Genomic DNA, 19,151 nt, shown 5'->3' on the forward strand with positions numbered 1-19,151 from the left:
TATGGATAGCAGAACCTGCCCCTACCTGCCACATCTTTCCTTTTCACAGGATGAACATTTTCAGAAGCAAATTATCTGAGAGGTAGAGTTTTTCTGTGATATCATGAAGCCAGAAAAGTTGGAAACAAAACATTTTCTTCTCCCACAGAAGAAAATGGAAGCTTTGCCACTGACCTCCACTAAACCAGGTTTTGACTTAAGGGGAATTTCCAATGTGCAAATACAGGACGATTTTCAGTTTGTTGTGGAACATGTGTTGTGACTATTGTCAAACAAGGAATTACTCTGCTACAGTTTTTGAAATCACAGAACAATACCTAGCACATATTGTCACTGTACATGAGGAGATTGTGCAAACAATGCAGGAACCAGGCCCAAACAACCCAAAGACAAGTGAAAATAGATTACCAGTAATAACATTTGACACATCTTTTGCCTGGACTGCTTAGCATCCAGCTGTCCTATTCTATGGAGTTTGTATCGATAGCTGCATCACAGATACACAATTGCTTTACTGGCAGGATTAATTGACATTCATTGAGACATTGAGCTGAATTTGTGCAGTCCACAGCAGAAGCAAGGCAGGCCCACAGAATGTAGTGAGGTCTCTACCATCCACTCCATGTGAACCAAAAGCTTATACAAATTCTTTAAATTCAGTGCTGAATATATTACATAGCTCTTTAAATTCAGACAGAATGTCCTCAGTCAGTGGCAAGAGGTGACTATCAACCACAACAGCTTTGTTAGGATCACACAAATTAGCATACATTTGAATTCCAGCCAATTTATGCATGGTATCTCCTATAGGCAAATCTATTCGGATGCATCAACTCTTTCAACTATTCCCGTTTGGGTAAAAGCTTCCAGCTCCTTTGCATCTGCTTTTCTAACTGACAGAAGCAGGTGTCTTAGCTTCTGCTGTACTGTTTTAACATCTTTATGTGTTTTTATTTTATGCACAAAGCTGCAATGTCTCCCCTCTAGAAAACTGTAGGTGACAATATGCTGGGCTGGCTGGTGGTTGCAATATATTGCAGATCAATGACAGCCTCAGTCATTCTCTGTAATATCTCAAGATATTAAAGGGAAAGTAGAGAGGATATACATATTTAGAAGTTTTTCTCATGCCGTCTTTCTATCACTCTAAGGCTATGTCTACACTGGCCCCTTTTCCGGAAGGGGCATGTAAATTTCACTAGTCGTCGTAGGGAAATCCGCGGGGGATTTAAATATCCCCCGCGGCATTTAAATAAAAATGCCCGCCGCTTTTTTCCGGCTTTTAAAAAAGCCGGAAAAGAGCGTCTAGACTGGCCCCGATCCTCCGGAAAAAGTGCCCTTTTCCGGAGGGTCTTATTCCTACTTTGAAGTAGGAATAAGAGCCTCCGGAAAAGGGCACTTTTTCCGGAGGATCGGGGCCAGTCTAGACGCTCTTTTCCGGCTTTTTTAAAAGCCGGAAAAAAGCGGCGGGCATTTTTATTTAAATGCCGCGGGGGATATTTAAATCCCCCGCGGATTTCCCTACGACGACTAGTGAAATTTACATGCCCCTTCCGGAAAAGGGGCCAGTGTAGACATAGCCTAAGGTTAGATGTGCACATTTAGGGCACATCTACACTACACAGATCAACATTGCTGAAGTCGATCTGCCAGGGTTCAATTTAGTTGGTGTAGCATAGACCCACTAGATTGAACTCAATGAGTGCCCCCATTTGCACCGGTACTCCTGCTGCTCATGAGGAGTAAGGGAAGCTGATGAGAGCCTTTGCACCCATCAGCCTCCCAATGCGTAGACAGCAGGGAAATGCAATGTAAGATATGCAACTCAGCTACATAAATTACTCAGATGGTATCTACATATCTTACTTCAACCTTCCCATGTAGTGTAGACCAGGCCTTTCTGATGGAAGAACAAGCTCATAAAATGGGCCATGGAGCTACACCAATTTATGCCAGCTAAAGAGCTAGCTCAGAGAAATCAGCACAAACAAAAAGGAGTCTGGATTTTATAAATATATAAATATGGGGGGGCGGAACCAGTGTTAACACAGCCAATTCAGTTAGGATAGATGTGGCTTACTCCCAGCAGCTGTTGGGAAGGTGTGAATATCAGGAGAGGGAAAATTGTCTTTGTAATGAAATAGCCATTCTAAATCCTTATGGAGTTCTAATTTGATTGTGTTAAATTTGTAAATGAATTGCAGCTCTGCTGTTTCTCTTTGTAGTCTGGTTTTGAAGGTTTTTTTGTAGAAGGATGGCTATTTTTAATGACACCCTTACTGAGAAGCCAGGGAGGTGAAAGCATTCTCTTACAGCCGTGGTCACCAACCAGTAGATCGCGATCTACTGGTAGATCTCGGAGGGTCTAAGAGTAGCTCTTGAACCCTCTCTGAACTGCGTGCCTGCGCAGTACATTTACATTAGATTTCCTCATTTGAGGAGCAGCTACTCACCGAGCAACAGCACAGGTGAGTAGCTGCGAGGAATGGTGGGAATTTTTTTTTTTAAGTAGCAGTATAAAGGTTGGGGATAGCAAGTGATGGAGAGGAGGAGAATAGAGAGTATGGAGCTTCAAGGAAGGGGCGGGGCGGTAGATCTTGGCTTGGTCTGTCATTTAAAAAGTGATCTTGGGTGTAAAAAGGTTGGAGGCCACTGTCTTACAGGCTTTTTGTTTGTTACTTTTCCTGTTCTCTGATTTGTGTCCATTTATTCTTTAGCATAGAGACTGTCCAATTTGGCCAATATACATGGCAGCGGGGCATTGCTGGCACGTGATAGCATATATCACATGAGTAGATGTGCAGGTGAATAAGCCCACACAGTTGATAGTTATCTGTTTATTTGGTCATCATTAACATACATGTACTTTCCATTACAAGTATTTACAAATCTCGTTCATATCTTATATTTTGTCACCTTTGTGTTTGATCAAACTTTTATCATTGCCTGTTTATTTATGTTGTTCATATTTCAAGAACAGTAAATATGAATTATAAAATCTACTTGATCCTGATATATATTGTTATTTTCTCTGCTGAAGGAATCTCTCAGAATTTATTTCTCCATAACACTAATGGGGGGAAGGGAGGCTGGGTCTGATTTTTTCCAAAAATGAGCTTTCACACATTTGGCAGGTAGCTGTGTTATCGAGTCTTTTCCAAAGTCAATAATCTCTTTTGGACTGTAACCTAACAGTTACAGTAATCCCCAGAGTCCTGTAGTTAGCCTAATCTTAATTATCTTGAAAAAATTGTTGTTTTTCTCCAAAAATATCATTTTGGACATTCTCACCACACAGCCTCTCTTGTATTTATGGTTTATTGTTTTATATATTTTCTCAGCTTCAAAGGAGTGAGGTAACATGGGAAAAGTTTTTTGTATAATTTTCCTTAATAGATATGCAAACAGAGGAGATTTTGGTCTTTGTCTAGATATTTTCTTTTTGTTCCAAATAATATCTGGTTCGAGAGCCTTTCCCCATTTTTCCATAATGGGAATCTCATTTTCTAGATCAAGCAGTAACAAGCAGTATGATACAGAAATCAGGCCCTTTCATGTGGCTTTTTCTGTAAGTAGTGTTTCTATCCTTGTTAATGATTTCCTGAAATGTGGTCATTCTACATAGCATTTGATGAAATCCTTCCATTATAAAAAAGTCCAAACTTGTATATCAATATTCCTCATTACTTCTTTGATGACAATAATTCCCATCATTTTATGATTATGGACTAGCTGGCTATATGTCCTTTTTTAATTCCACATGTTATATATTTAATTAGATAACGCCTACTGACATTCTGGATTTTTTCTGATGAGTGCAGATGGGAAGAGGAAGGGACTATCTTCTATCTGTAGCAAAATCTGTATCTGAAGTGTCAGTATGACATCTGAATTGTTTCCCTTTTGTATTCGTCTACATTTTTTATGTAAAAAATTAATGAAAAAAATTAATATTTAAAATCCTGTTGTTCAATTTCCTTCCTACAATTTCCTTAGCTAAGCTGTCCAATGATACTTTAGTAAATGTGATACGGTCAATCTTCCTTCCAGAGTGTGTCTATAGAGAATTTTTATATTTCTTCTAGGAAAGTTATTGTCTCATATAAATTAAATAGTTTCTGTTAGGATTTTTTGAAGAGTTCTTTGTGCCATCATAAGACCAAAAAGAAAAAATGACCATGCTGGGTCAGAACTGTGGTCCATCTAGCCCATATCTTGTCTTCCCACAGTATACTGTGCCAGGTGCTTCAGAGAGGATTCACAGAATGGATCAATTAATAAGTGATTCATTTTCTGTTGTCTAGTCCCAGATTCTGGTAGTCTGAGATTTAGGGTTACCCAAAACATGGGATTATGTCCCTCTGCTCTGACCATTTTGTCTTATAGCCATTGATGGATCTATCCAGACAGGTATAGATTAAAAAAGGAAATTTATTTTTGGTAGCAAATTCTTTTTTAGCACAGTTCTCTGGATAAACCAAGGCAAATTTAGGGATTTTCCCCCCCAATCCAACAAATAATTTCCCAATTTTGAAATAGTAAGAGGAAAAATGATTTCATATAGAAAGTTGTGATTAGGAGAAATACTGGCTCTTTAGTTATTTTATTTGTTTAGACCACACACATTCAAATGAATCTTGCAGCTGTTTAATCATAGCTTCCTCCAGCCTTACATTTAATAGTTGAGATTTTGTATAATTAATTTTATAGTCTGACATATCATTGTATTCATTAATTTCTTTCAGAATATAAGTAATAGATTTTACTGGATTGATAACCATGAGTATCATGTTGTCTGCACACAGCACAATTTATGTTCCATTTTATCTATTGTAACCCTTATTATGCTACTAAGCTGGCTTTTTTGTGTGCCAGAAATTCAATAAAGAGAGTAAACAACTCGGGATAGAGAACAACTTTGTCTACTTCCTCTTTATTGCTGAAATTCCTTGGTGTATACACCATTAACTCTGATTGCTTATGAAGGGAGAATCATACATTTTTATCAGTCTTAAATATCCACTAATGTTTAATATCATAGTACCCTATATATTTCCATATTTTAGTAAATTTTTAAATGATACTGATAGCCTTTGCATAATTCAGTTTTATATATAATTTCAAATAATAAATTTGATGGTTATATTTAAGCATATTTAATCCATTTAAATTTCACAGATGTGCAAAATTATAGGCTTTAAACATTTTTAAAAATGTATTTATTTCAATTTTCACAGTTGCAAGAAATTATGAAGGGTTAAACAATTATTTACAAATAGTACATGTACAGATTCCAAAAGTTAAAGCTTGAAAACTCCTAAAACACAAATCGTCACCATCACATCACATGTCAAAATGTACAAAGTATATATATCCTTAAATCAAATTCTAGGTCTCAAACAGTATATTTCTTACGTTGCCTATCTGCATATTTAAATTATTATCAATGGAAATTCTTTTCCTCTGTGTGTTTTCCTGTATGTTATGTGAAATCAATGTTTACCAACATTCAGTGACAAAAATCTAATCCTTCCTTCTAACCCTACATTAGATTAGACAGCCTCCTAAAGATAATGATTTTACAGCATATTTATATTAATACCTTGCCTCCCAAAGAATACAAAACCTTTTGAAATCCTAATCTCATAGACATTCTATAGCCCTGATTTTGAATCAAGATCTGCTATATGGAATCCTCCGCATGTGTGGATTCCACTGAAGTCAGGTTTACAGTCATTGAAGCAGAGATCCACACTAGTGGATCTGGACATACAGTGACACCTACACATTATGGAAATGTAGGCAGTATAAATGCCCATTTACAGTGGATCAGAATTACAACCAGCTCTGGGGTGAGGAGCAGTAACTGTATAATGTGGCACAGTAAGAACACATTAACAACCTTGTGCTAGAACTCAAAAATACAAGGTATGGGTAAGATAGGGGGAATTGGTTGCTTATGCTGAGCTATTGACTTTTTCCTTGGTCCAAATCTGATATTATTGCTTTCTCTTTATTTGGCTTTATAGCTATTTGATTAATATTGTTCCTAAAGGGAGAAAAAATCCTGAGTATTTAAAAAGCTACAAAAATGTATGGTTCACATCAGGTGCTGTAGGGTGGGAACTAGTACTTAGTCATTATCTTTGGTGTGACTATATACCACGATGAAGTAAATCATTCAATCAGTTAAAATCATTCTAATGCAGAATCACTTCCAGATGTATCTTTAATTTTGCAGGACATTGAATGGTGGACAGCCACTATTCTTCAGCTCTTTGCTTCATGAGTTCTCAGCATGAAGAATCAGATGAAAGGATGTAGAAAAAAATTATTCCAATGTCAAGTGATACCAGCCTTCAGAAGTGACAAGTTTGATCATTAGCGCTTAGACTTGGACACTAAACTGTTCCGTTGGAAAACAAAATTGTATACCTCAGAAAACCAAATTAATAGTAGAAAGCTAAGAGCACACTGGATAAGAGAAGTTGTGGAAGTAATTGAAACAAATATGGTAGGCAAGATTTGCTTGAAAAATAAGATTCTTGGGTCTGATCCTCTAGTAGGATCCATACAGGCAGACTCCTGCACCCATACATGACTGCATCAAGTCAATGAGGTTCTGTATGAATGTTCCAACTGCAGGACAGGGGTCTAGGTTTGAACCATCTTTGCAAGAGAACCTGTTTATCATGTATCTGGCAAGACTCCTGGTATTGCTAACTTAACCCAATGTGCAAAAGCTTCAGAGGGGTAGTCGAGTTGGTCTGTAACTGGGAAAAAAAAAGCCTTAAAAACCAACACATAGTCTAGCAGCACCTTAAAGACTAACTAGTAAGCTCATGATACCACCTACATGTTTTGTTACTATTTAAGGTGCTGCTAGAAAAGTTATTATTTTTTAAGTTAACTCAGTGTGGTAACGTTTCCCCAGAAAGACTCACTTGTTTTACAGTGGTCACTAATTTTCCGTGCAGTTAAGATCAAGATTAAATTTCAGCAAAAATCAAGGTAAAAAAACTCTTTTAAAATTTATTTTCATCAGCTGAGGAACACGCTGCAAAATTTTCTGTGGAATCCTTCATAATGTTGGTAAGAGTTTAATACTGTTTTTATTAAAATGAAGTTGAGTTTTTCTTGAATTCCGAATGAACTTTTCCACAAAATTTAGCTAATGATCTTGAAGCTTCAGAACATATATAGTAATTAAAATTCCTCTTTGCCAAATTTTAATGCAATATTGACATAATATACTGTATTGAATAGTTTCACTGGGAAACCAGAATAAATTCTCTTTTTGCTGATCAGTGTTGTGTTCCTTACTTTTGGTAGGACACTGAAATGCAACAATGTTGACAGCATTAGAATTATATTTTATTCAATTTTATCTGATTTTGAAAATTTTCCCTCTCTTTTACAGTTGAGTACTGCGTGGATCCCTGAGAATTAGCTGCAACATTTATATTCAAATGCAGAATCTCAGAGTTCTGAATTTGGCAAAGATGCTTCATCCAGTCTTACTGGCATTAAAATATAAAATTTATATATTTATAAATGGTTGTGGGATAGAGTCTGCCTTCCTTATCCTAGGATTCCAATGGAGCCACTCAGAGAATATAGTACAGCTCAATGTGAGTATGGGTGACAAGATCTGGCCTCAAGTAGACCTAAATTGTGGCACTTAAGTATAGCCTGAAGTAAGGGGAGGTGTATAGGTGTACACATAGGGGTACTGTGCTTTAGAGCAGGGGTGGGGGACTTCAGGCCCAGGGGCCAGATGCAGCCCCTGTGGGTCAGCAGCCCCCAACCCAAAAAATGTTCCTCACCCCTGCTTTAGAGATACTGCTCAGAAGGCATTGTGCCTTAGAGATAATGCCCAGAAGAACAATTCCTCCTGGGAATCCTGGATTCCACCGGGAAGGGACTAACTTACAACATCTACTGTATGCAATGAAACATACCCTTCCACACTCAGCCAGCCAGCTTCACTGGCTTGCATCACAGCTCTGCCTACCCCTGGAATCTCCTACCCCATTGCAAGGAGTAGGGTGCATCTGCTGCACAGAGTCTGGACACATCATGGAGCCTAAAGCAATGATCTTGGTTGCCCCATTGAAGCTATGCAAGGTAGAGCAATCCTTACTTACCACCATTCTTATTTTTCCTCTGCACAGACATATTCATGTTAGAGATTAAAAAATGATCTTGGACCGCCAACCCATTCTAAAATATGGAAACTATAATTTCTGTGAAATAAATTATAGTACAGGCAGTCCCCGGGTTACGTACAAGATAGGGACTATAGGTTTGTTCTTAAGTTGAATTTGTATGTAAGTCGGAACTGGCTCCAGATTCAGCCGCTGCTGCTGAAACTTACCAGGGGCTGACTACAGGAAGCTGGAGGCAGAATTGCTCTGCCCCCAGCTTCCTGGAATCGGCCACTGATCAGTTTCAACAGCGGCTGAATCTCGAGCCTGGGACAGAACAGCTGGGCTGCCAGGTAGGTCCCTGCAGGACCAACCCGGCAGCACCCCAGCTGCTCTACCCACGGGTCCACAACAAAAGCCTGGTCTGCTGGGGGGGGCGCACTAGCTGGAAGCCGCTGCGGCTTTGCTCCGGGTGTCCCTGGTCTGCTGGAGACGGTCCCCAGCAGACCAGAGGCACCGGGAGCAAAGCGGCAATGGCGGCGGGGTGCCGCACCTCTGAGGCTTTGATCTGGCAAAGCCTCAGTGGCGCAGGACCCCGCCACCACTGCGGCTTTGCTCCCGGTGTCCCCAGCAGACCAGGGACACCCGGAGCAAAGCCGGGGAGGATCTCTTGGGTTCAGTTTGCTTTGTCTTTTGGGCCGGTCTGGGGCTAGTGCACTCTGTGACGCAGCCCTCTGGGACCATTCATCTGGGCCCTTCTGCGGCAGCCTCCGTGCCGCAGGGGTAGGAATACCCCCCTGCTCCGCTCAAAGGAGGCAGCAGCTTTGTACACATCCGGCCAGACCCTCAGCTGCTGTACAGTGACCACTCCCCAGACTTGCATGGAGCTCCTGCAAGCGACACCCACGGGGTGGGGGTGGGCCAGCCTGGAGATGCTGTTAATTCCTATTGAAACAGCATCACTAGCCGAGCCAGCCCCCTCCCACATGTCTCTGAGCCCTTTCAGCGGGGCGGCCGGCGCTCTTGGCAGAACATGGCAGCTTGGCTGTGTTCTGCCGGCTTTCAGACCCGGCACCAGGAGAACACGCTGCGGAGGTGCCCGCGTGGTTTTCCTTGCTAGGCTGAATCAGGCCTGGGCTCTGAGAAGAGCCCGGCAAGCACCGCAGTGGAGAAAGGCTCCCTGCAGTTAGGTCCTTTTGCTTTGCCGACGCCACAGTCACCTCTTGCTTCAGCAGTTGCTCGGCTTGGCTGCGGGTGATGTTTTTTGAATACCACCTGGAACAAGAGAACAAGGCAAAGCCGGGGAGGCGCGGGACCCCTCCACCTCCCCGGCTTTGCTCCAGGTGTCCCTGGTCTGCTGGAGACGGTCCCCAGCAGACCAGGGGCACCCGGAGCAGCTTTTCTCGCCCTGGAGGTCGAGGTGGCGGGACCGCTGCACTCTGGGCAGTCCCGCTGCCTGCGAGCTCCGGGGCGAGAAAGCCCCATTCGTAAGTGCGCATCCAACATAAGTCGGATCCGCGTAACTCAGGGACTGCCTGTATTCACGGTCTAGTTTTGTTATTGCTTTAATACCTGTGTAAATAGTTACTAAAAAGCTAAGTCATTTGTATTACCAATTAAAAGATGATAAGATCTCTTCATGTAGTCATAAGGGGTTTTACCAGATCTGATACTAGCTTTTTCCCTTTTTCCCTATAAATGATATCGTTTGACATTAATAAAATCACTGTTTTTGTGGCAGCAGCTCCTGTGTTTTTGTTGGTTCTTTGGCTTAGAATGGCTGTTATGAATTTGACAACAGTTATCAAATCTCCCCTGCAGCAGACTGTCAAGGATATGATGGTCAAATGTTTCACATACTGCAATCAAATCATTTGTGTGTAGTTTGAAGAATTCCAAAAGAAAGCTGTCAGCTAAGAAATGAAGTCGAAGTAGCCTGAAGCTTTTGGAGCATGTTGATCCAATTATGATGATCCACTCATATCCTTCAGCTTTTTTTCAAAATCAATTTTCATTTTAGCTCAGGGGACTTTTTTGGGGGAGTGGAGGGTAATGCAGAGAAACATCTGTAAGGTTATTTCAGATCTGTTGTTTCAGGAAATTTATTTTTGGTGCAAGAAAGCATTGAACTCTATAGATATTTTGTACATATCCTGTGTCTGCAGTATGCATATCGGCAATACATAATCTGTATTTGAATTCTAGATTTCTTTAAATATGTTCAATCAAGCTGCTTAACCCTGAAACAAAAGACTACAGCACACTCAGGATGGATTAAAGGAACATCACATATGGATGCACAGAAATCTACATGTCAATGTTGAAGGGCATGGGCCTGATTCTCAGCTGGTGTACATCAACACAGATTCACTGTCCTCAACCAAGCTATTCCAGTGTACCCCAGGTACAGAGTCAACATTATATATGTAATGTTAACTCACCAAAATACGGTCAGTCTTATTTTCATTTCTTTACCTTAAATATCAAATTTGAAAGTACCAAAATATCACTTTTGTTGTGTTGTAAGAGGGCTGTGACTGATATGCCTTTACCTGCCATTAATGGTGATAAATTGAGAATAGGATGATACCACATTTTGAGTAGTAAGAATGCAACTAAGAAATCACATCTTTCTTTCCTCTCTCACGTCAGGAGCCCCATTAATTTTAATCAAGCAAAGAAATATGCACACATTAGAACATGGATTTAGCCTATTGTAATTGCATATTAGTCGCATACGAGATAATACACTGTCATCATGTTGTTTTCACACCAGATATATGTCAAGTCTGTCATAAATGTAATTAAATGAGGAAACATGCCAAACATTTGAATACAGAGTAAAAACTTGGAAGCTGGTTCTAAACTTTGGAGACTACTCTTGGAAATGCAAGATCTCCAGTGTCATAGAATCATAGGGCTGGAAGAGACCTCAGCAGGTCATTGAGTCTGACTCCCTGCCCAAAGAAGAACCCTAATTAAATCATCCTAGGCAGGGCTTTGTCAAGCCAGGACTTAAAAACCTTTAGGGAGAGAGATTCCACCACCTCCCTAGGGAACCCAATCCAGTGCTTCACCACCCTCCTAGTGAAATAGTTTTTCCTAATATCCAACCTAGACCTCCCCCACTGCAACTTGAGACCATTGCTCCTCATTCTGTCTTGTGTCACTACTGAGAAAAGCCTCTCTCCATCATCTTTGGAACCTCCCTTTAGGAAGTTGAAGGCTGCTATCAAAAACCTCCTCACTCTTCTCTTCTGCAGACTAAACAAGCCCAGATTCCTCAGCCTCTCCTTGAAGTTACATGCTGCAGCCCCCTAATTATTTTCATTGCCCTCCGATGGACTTTCTCCCATTGTTAAGAAGAGATCTGATCCACCTAACCAAGAGAGGAAAGAACTTCTTCACAGGCAGGCTTGCAAACCTAGTGAGGAGGGCTTTAAATTCGGTTTGCTGGGGAACAGTGACCAAAGCCCTGAAGTAAATGAGGAAGACAAATACGGGGAAGAAACACAAGGAGGAACGAGCAACAAAGGAGGACCCCTGACTCAAATGAAAAGGTAGGGCAGTCAAATGGCTATCTAAGGTGTTTGTACCCAAATGCAAGAAGCCTGGGAAACAAACAGGAAGAATTAGAAGCCCTGGCCCAATCAAAGAACTATGATTTCATTGGAATAACGGAGACTTGGTGGGAAGATTCGCATGACTGGAGCACTGTTATGGAAGGATATAAACTGTTCCGGAAGAACAGGTGGGGGAGAAAAGGAGGAGGAGTTGCACTGTATGTAAGAGAGCAGTATGATTGCTCGGAGCTCCAGTATGTAGAGGGAGAAAAGACTGTTGAGAGTTTATGGGTTAAGATTAGAGATAGAAGCAACAGGGGGTGATGTTGTGGTTGGTATCTGCCATAGATCGCCAGTTCAGGTGGATGAGGTAGACGAGGCTTTCTTCAGACAACTGAGAGAAGCTTCCAGATCACAGGCCCTGGTTCTCATGAGCGACTTTAATCACCCTGACGTCTGTTGGGAGACCAATACAGCAGTACACAGACAATCCAGGAAGTTTTTGGAAAATGTTGGGGATAACTTCTTGGTACAACTGCTGAAGGAACCAACCAGGGGCCATGCACAGCTTGACCTGTTGCTTGCAAACAGGGAGGAACTAGTAGGGGAAGTAGAGGTGGGTGACAACCTGGGATGCAGTGATCATGAGATGGTAGATTTCAGGATCCCGACCAAAGGAAGAAAGGAAAGGAAAATACACACCCCGGACTTCAGAAGAACAGACTTTGACTCCCTCAGAGAACTGATGGGCAGGATCCCCTGGGTTGCTTACATGAAGGGGAAAGGAATCCAGGAGAGCTGGCAGTATTTTAAAGAAGCCTTATTAAAGGCACAGGAAGAAACCATCCCAATGCACAGCAAGAAAAGCAAATATGGTAGGCAACCAGATTGGCTTACCAGGGACATCCTTGGTGAGCTTAAACACAAAAAGGAAGCTTACAAGAGTGGACACATGGATGGATGACTAGTGGGGAGTATAAATATATTGCTTGAGAATGCAGGGGAGTTATCAGGAAGGCAAAAGTGCAGTTGGAATTGTAGCTAGCAAGGGATGTGAAGGGTAACAAGAAAGGTTTCTACAGGCATGTTAACAATAAGAGGGTGATCAAAGACAGCGTGGAGCCCTTATTGGATGAGGGAGGTAACCTAGGCTATGTCTAGACTTCAGGCTTCTTTCGAAAGAGCCTCTTTCGAAAGCATCTTTCGAAAAAGGCTCTTTCGAAAGAGCGCGTCTAGACTACAATGTGCGGATCGAAAGATCGATCCGCTATTTCGAAAAAGAGCGTCCAGACTGCTGGACGCTCTTTCGAAATTCAAAGCCACCCGGAACTGCTTCTGCCAGGGCATGGGGGCAGCATTTCCTTCCGGGTGCTGCCTGCCTGCCCTTTGCGGAGACGCGTGGTTAAAGGGACACTCCTGAACACCCGTTGCTCTGCTCCTGCAGCTGCCTTTGCTGTCCCTTGAGGAATTTTGCAAGGCATTGCAGTGCTGCTTTGGAGTGCTCAGCTTCCTGGGACACCCCAGCAGCTTTTTTCTTTTGAGGTTTTTCTGCTTGCAGACCCTTTTTTTTGGCATGGAGCCAGAGCTGCCCCTGGGCAGGCGATGGCCCCACACCACCATACTGTAGCTGTTGCTGCATCTTCATGACACAGTCATGAGGCTCCTTCCCGAGCTGCTCCCAGACCAGAGGGACGAGGGGTTCCTCCGTCAGGCAGCCGCACTGCCCTTGCCTCCGAACTTTTTCGTGGACAGGCGTGTTTGGAGGTTTGACACCAGCTCTGAATGGTGGGACCGGCTCGTGATGGAGATCTGGGATGACCAAGACTGGCTACGCAACTTCCGCATGAGAAAGACCACTTTCCAGGAGCTCTGTACCTGGCTCGCCCCTGCTCTGGAACGGCAAGACACCCACCTGCGGCCCGCCATCCCCCTGGAAAAGAGGGTCATAGAATCATAGAATCATAGAATAATAGGACTGGAAGGGACCTCGAGAGGTCATCGAGTCCAGCCCCCCGCCCTCAAGGCAGGATCAAGCTCCGTCTACACCATCCCTGACAGATGTCTATCTAACCTGTTCTTAAATATCTCCAGAGAGGGAGATTCCACCACCTCCCTTGGCAATTTATTCCAATATTTGACCACCCTGACAGTTAGGAATTTTTTCCTAATGTCCAATCTAAACCTCCCCTGCTGCACTTTAAGCCCATTACTCCTTGTCCTGTCCTCAGAAACCAAGAGGAACAAATTTTCGCCTTCCTCCTTGTGACACCCTTTTAGATATTTGAAAACCGCTATCATGTCCCCCCTTAATCTTCTTTTTTCCAAACTAAACAAGCCCAGTTCATGAAGCCTGGCTTCATAGGTCATGTTCTCTAAACCTTTAATCATTCTTGTCGCTCTTCTCTGTACCCTTTCCAATTTCTCCACATCTTTCTTGAAATGTGGCGCCCAGAACTGGACACAGTACTCCAGCTGAGGCCTAACTAGTGCAGAATAGAGCGGCAGAATGACTTCACGAGTTTTGCTTACATTGCCCTCTGGAAGCTGGCAACCCCCGACAGCTACCACTCCATGGGACACCAATTTGGCGTGGGGAGATCTACTGTCAGGGCCGTCTTGATGGAGGTAAGTCATTGTCTGGGGACAGTCACAGTTTGGGGTGGGGGGAAGGGAGACTGTCAGGAAGGGCCAAGTGGAGTGGGAGTGGGAGGTAGCTCCTCCACTCACCCTGAATTGTGTGGGGGGGGGGGTTCTGAGGAGGGGATTCCCGGGGTGTTTGAGAGGGAAGGTGGGCGGTGGGTTCTCCTCCTAAGACATAAGGCACCCCTTCTAACACTTTGTTGTCTGTCTCGTTCTGCAGGTGGTGAGGGCCATCAATTCGGAGCTGCTCAACAGGCTCATCTGTCTACCGGATCTGGACAGCGTCATGGCCGGCTTTGCTGCCCTCGGCTTCCCGAATTGCGGAGGACCGCTCGATGGGACACACATTGCCATCCGTGCACCGCCCCATCGAGCAGCCCAATTCATCAATAGAAAGGGCTACTTTTCTATGGTCCTCCAGGCCCTGGTCGACCATCGTGGACAGTTTTCGGACATTTGTGTTGGGTGGTCAGGGCGAGCACACGATGCCCGCATCTTCAGGAACTCGTACCTGTACCGGAGGCTTCAGGCAGGAACATTTTTCCCCCATCGCCAGTTTGCGGTTGGGGATGTGCACATGCCGGTGTGCATAGTGGCTGATGCCGCCTATCCCCTGATGCCGTGGCTGATGAAGCCCTACACCGGCCAGCTGGATGCGAGCAAGGAGCAGTTTAATGCTCGCCTTAACCGGGCTCGCAACCAGGTCGAATGTGCGTTTGGCCGTTTAAAGGGCAGATTCCGGTGCTTGCTCACACGCCTCGACATGGGGGAGACCAACATCCCCGAGGTGGCGGCCGCGTGTTGCGTCCTCCATAACCTCGTGGAGAGGAAAGGGGATGCCTTCCTACCAGGGTGGGGGAGAGCTGCTGATGCCCAGGAGAGGCTCTTTGCCCAGCCCCGGACAGCTGCCATCCGCCAGGCTCACCGGTCTGCAGTTGGCATCCGGGAGGCCCTCCGGGAGCAATTCTCCAGTGGAGGCCACTGAGACTGAGTGCACTGAGGGGCTTCTGCCTGGGGACTGGGCCCTGGCCCAATAGAAGCTTCCCTCCACAACCCATCTCCTGACCCAGTTTGGACACATCACTTACACCAGGGTGTGTTTCAAAATAAAATGTTCTCTTTACTTGTTAGGTAATATGTACAAAATTATAAATGTTGCAAACATAACAATTTTTTTTTCATTTTTGTTGTTGCCAAACTATATACAATAAAGAAACAGTTCGTTTAACCCTTTGTTTGTGCTTTATAACTGGGGTGATGGGAGTGATTGAAACCTGGAGGGGGGAAGGGGACTGGAAACCTGGAGGGGGGAAGGGGACTGGAAACCTGGAGGGGGGAAGGGGATCAGGTTGAACGGGGCTTGGCAGATTTCCCTTTCCTGCCTGGGCCTCGTGTTTGGGGTGCTCCCCGGCTACGGGATCGGGTGATGCACCTGTCGGTTGGCTGGCTGCTGGGGTGCTCTTGGGACGTGGAAGCCTGGGGGAGAGGAGGGCCAGGGGGAGAGAGGGGCTGGGGAACTGTGGGGGCTGGGGGAGAGGGAGGTCCAAGGGGGGAAAGGGATGCTGTTGTGGAAGGGGGGTTTGGTGGGGTGGGGTCATGGGGTGCTAGAGGAGCAGGACCAGGCACAGCAGCAGGCAAGCCGCTGACCTCCCTCAGGGTGCTGTACAGGAGCGTGCGCTGCAGGACCAGCTCGTTCATGACCCGATCACGCCAGCGCTCCTCTGCCTCCGCCCTCTGTCGCAGGATGGAGTTCTGCTCCTGCACAGCCTTGACGTGCTGTCTGAGGATGTCCGCGTAGACATGCCTGTGTCTGCGGCTCCCATGTCCCCAAGATGGAGATGGAGATGGAGGTGGGGCTGGGGTGCTGCGGCCCTCTTCCACGGCTGGTCCGGCTCTGGAGGAAAAGAAGAAGACACAATCAGTCCTATAAACTGGTCTCTGTAGCACTTACAATACTAACAGGATGGTTTATTAGGGGATGAGCTTTCCTGGGCCAGACCCACTTCCTCAGATCAGAGTAACACGGCTACATTTCTATCACAATTAGTCATGTGTGCAACAGCTGTCCAAAAGGGCATGCCCTCTCCCTTGAGACAGGGGAAGCAGACATTCTGAAGGTCACACTGTGTGTGTGTGTGTGACCTGGGCATCAGCCTGAGCATGACAGGTTTCCCTTGTGCATCACCCACTGTGCACCCACCTACCGCCCCCCCCCCCGGGTGTGACACAACCTCACTGTACTCACCTGCTGCTTCCTCTCCTTCACCAGATGACGCCTGGGAGGCCTCAGAGGTCTGGGTGACTGGCTCCACGGTGGTGAGGGTCGCCGTCTCCTCGCTGTCCTCCTCCTCCTCTGGGACCATGTCCCCGTCTCCAGAGTGCTGTAGCTCCCGCTCTGGAGCGTCCACCACGGGGTCTGCCAGTCCGGACTGCACGAACCTCCGTGGTGTGCGTGCTTCTGCACTGCCACCCAGGATCTGGTCCAGCTCTGGGAAGTAGGGGCAGTAGTGGGGGGCTGCCCCAGACCGGGAGCTCTCCTCCCTGGCTTTGGCGTAGCCCTGCCTCAGCTCCTTTACCTTGGAGCGCACCTGGTCCTGGGTGCGGGGGTAGTGGCCCTTCTGGGCCAGGGCTTCAGCCATGCGGCCATAAATTTCGGCATTTCGCCGCTGGCTTTTGAGGGCCTGTAAGGCCTCCTCCTCTCCCCACAGCTCCAACAGGCTCTTGATCTCTGCGCCGGACCAGGATGGTGCCCGGCGCTTGGAGCCCTTGGCTGGGTCCTCAGAAGGCTCCGTGGAAGGGCCAGGATGGTCTTGGGGCTGGGACATGCTGCAGCAAGGTCACCGTGTGCTCTGGCTCCTTGTCTGCAACAAGTGTCTGTGAGGGTGCCTGTCCCTTTAAGGAATGGCTGCAGCCAGGAACCACAGACGTGCAACCCATGCCCCAGATTGTCCACCAGGGCTTCTTCCTGGAGGCCAATTCTTTCGAAAGAAAGGGCTACCCCCGTCCAGACTCACGTTCTTTCGACGGATCTCCCTCGAAAAAGGCGTTCTTCCTCGTGAAATGAGGTTTACCGCCGTCGAAAGAAAAGCCGCGTTCTTTCAATTTACTTTCAAAAAAACGCGGCTTGAGTCTGGACGCAGGGGAAGTTCTTTCGAAAAAAGGCTACTTTTTTCGAAAGAACCCCTGAGTCTGGACACGGCCCTAGTGTCAGATGATGTGGGAAAAGCTGAAGTACTCAATGCTTTCTTTGTCTCTGTCTTCACAGACAAGGTCAGCTCCCAGATAAATGCACTAGGCAATGCAGTATGGGAAGAAGGTGGTCAGTTCCTGTTGGGGAAAGAATAAGTTAGGAACTATTTAGAAAAGCTAAACATAAAAAAATCCATGGGCCCGGATTTAATGCATCCGAAAGTACTGAGGGAGTTGGCAAATGTCATTGCAGAGCATTTTGCCATTGTCTTTTAAAACTCGTGGAGATCGGGAGCGATCCCGGATTATTGGAAAAAGGCAAATGTAGTGCCCATCTTTAAAAAAAGGGAAGAAGGATAATCCAGGGAACTACAGACCAGTCAGCCTTACCTCAGTTCCCGGAGGGGATCCTCAAGGAATCCATTTTGAAGCACTTGAAAGAGAGGAAAGTGATCAGGAATAGTCAACATGGATTCACGAAGGACAAGTCATGCCTGACCAATCTGATTAGCTTCTATGATGAGGTAACTGGCTCTGTGGATATAGGAAAGTCAGTGGATGTGATATACCTTGACTTTAGCAAAGCTTTTGAGATGGTCTCCCAAAATATTCTTGCCAGCAAGTTAAAGGAATATGGAATGGATAAATGGACTGTAAGACGGATAGAAAGCTCACTTGACTGTTGGGCCCAACAGGTAGTGATCAACGGCTCGATGTCAGGTTGGCAGTCAGTTTCTTGCAGAGTGCCCCAAGGATCTGTTCTTGGGCCGGTTTTGTTCAACATCTTTATTAATAACCTGAATGAAGGGATGGATTGCACCCACAGCAAGTTCGCAGATGACATTAAGCTAGGGGGAGAGGTAGATACCCTGGAAGGCAGGAGTAGGGACCAGAGTGACCTGGACAGATTAGATGGTTGGGCCAAAAGAAATATGATGAGGTTCAACAAGGAGAAGCGTAAAGTCCTGCACTTGGGACAGAAGAATCCCAAGCATTGTTACAGGCTGGGGATCAAATGGCTAAGTTGCAATTCTACAGAAAAGGACCTGGGGATTACAGTGGATGAGAAGCTGGATATGAGTCAACAGTGTGCCCTTGTAGCCAAGAGGGCAAATGGCATATTAGGGTGCATTAGAAGGAGAATTGCCAGCAGATCCAGAGAAGTGATTATTTCCCTTTATTTGGCTTTGATGAGGCCACATCTGGAGTATTGTGTCCAGTTCTGGGTCCCCCCCACTATAGAAAGGATGTGGACTTATTGGAGAGGGTCCAGCGGAGGGCAACCAAAATGATTAGGGGGCTGGAGCACATGACCTATGAGGAGAGACTGAGGGATTTGGGTTTGTTTAGTCTGCAGAGGAGAAGAGTGAGGGAGATTTGATAGCAGCCTTCAACTTCCTGAAGGGAGTCTCCAAAGAGGACAGAGAAAGGCTGTTCACATGACGGATGGCAGAACAAGGAGCAATGGTCTCAAGTTACAGTAGGGGAGGTCCAGGTTGGATATTAGGAAAAACTATTTCACTACGAGGATGGTGAAGCACTAGAATGGATTACCTAGGGTGGTGGTGGAATCTCCATCCCTAGAGGTTTTTAAGTCTCCGCCTGAGAAAGT

The sequence above is a fragment of the Pelodiscus sinensis genome, chromosome 13, assembly GCF_049634645.1.
Source record: "Pelodiscus sinensis isolate JC-2024 chromosome 13, ASM4963464v1, whole genome shotgun sequence".
NCBI classification, from domain to species: Eukaryota; Metazoa; Chordata; order Testudines; family Trionychidae; genus Pelodiscus; species Pelodiscus sinensis.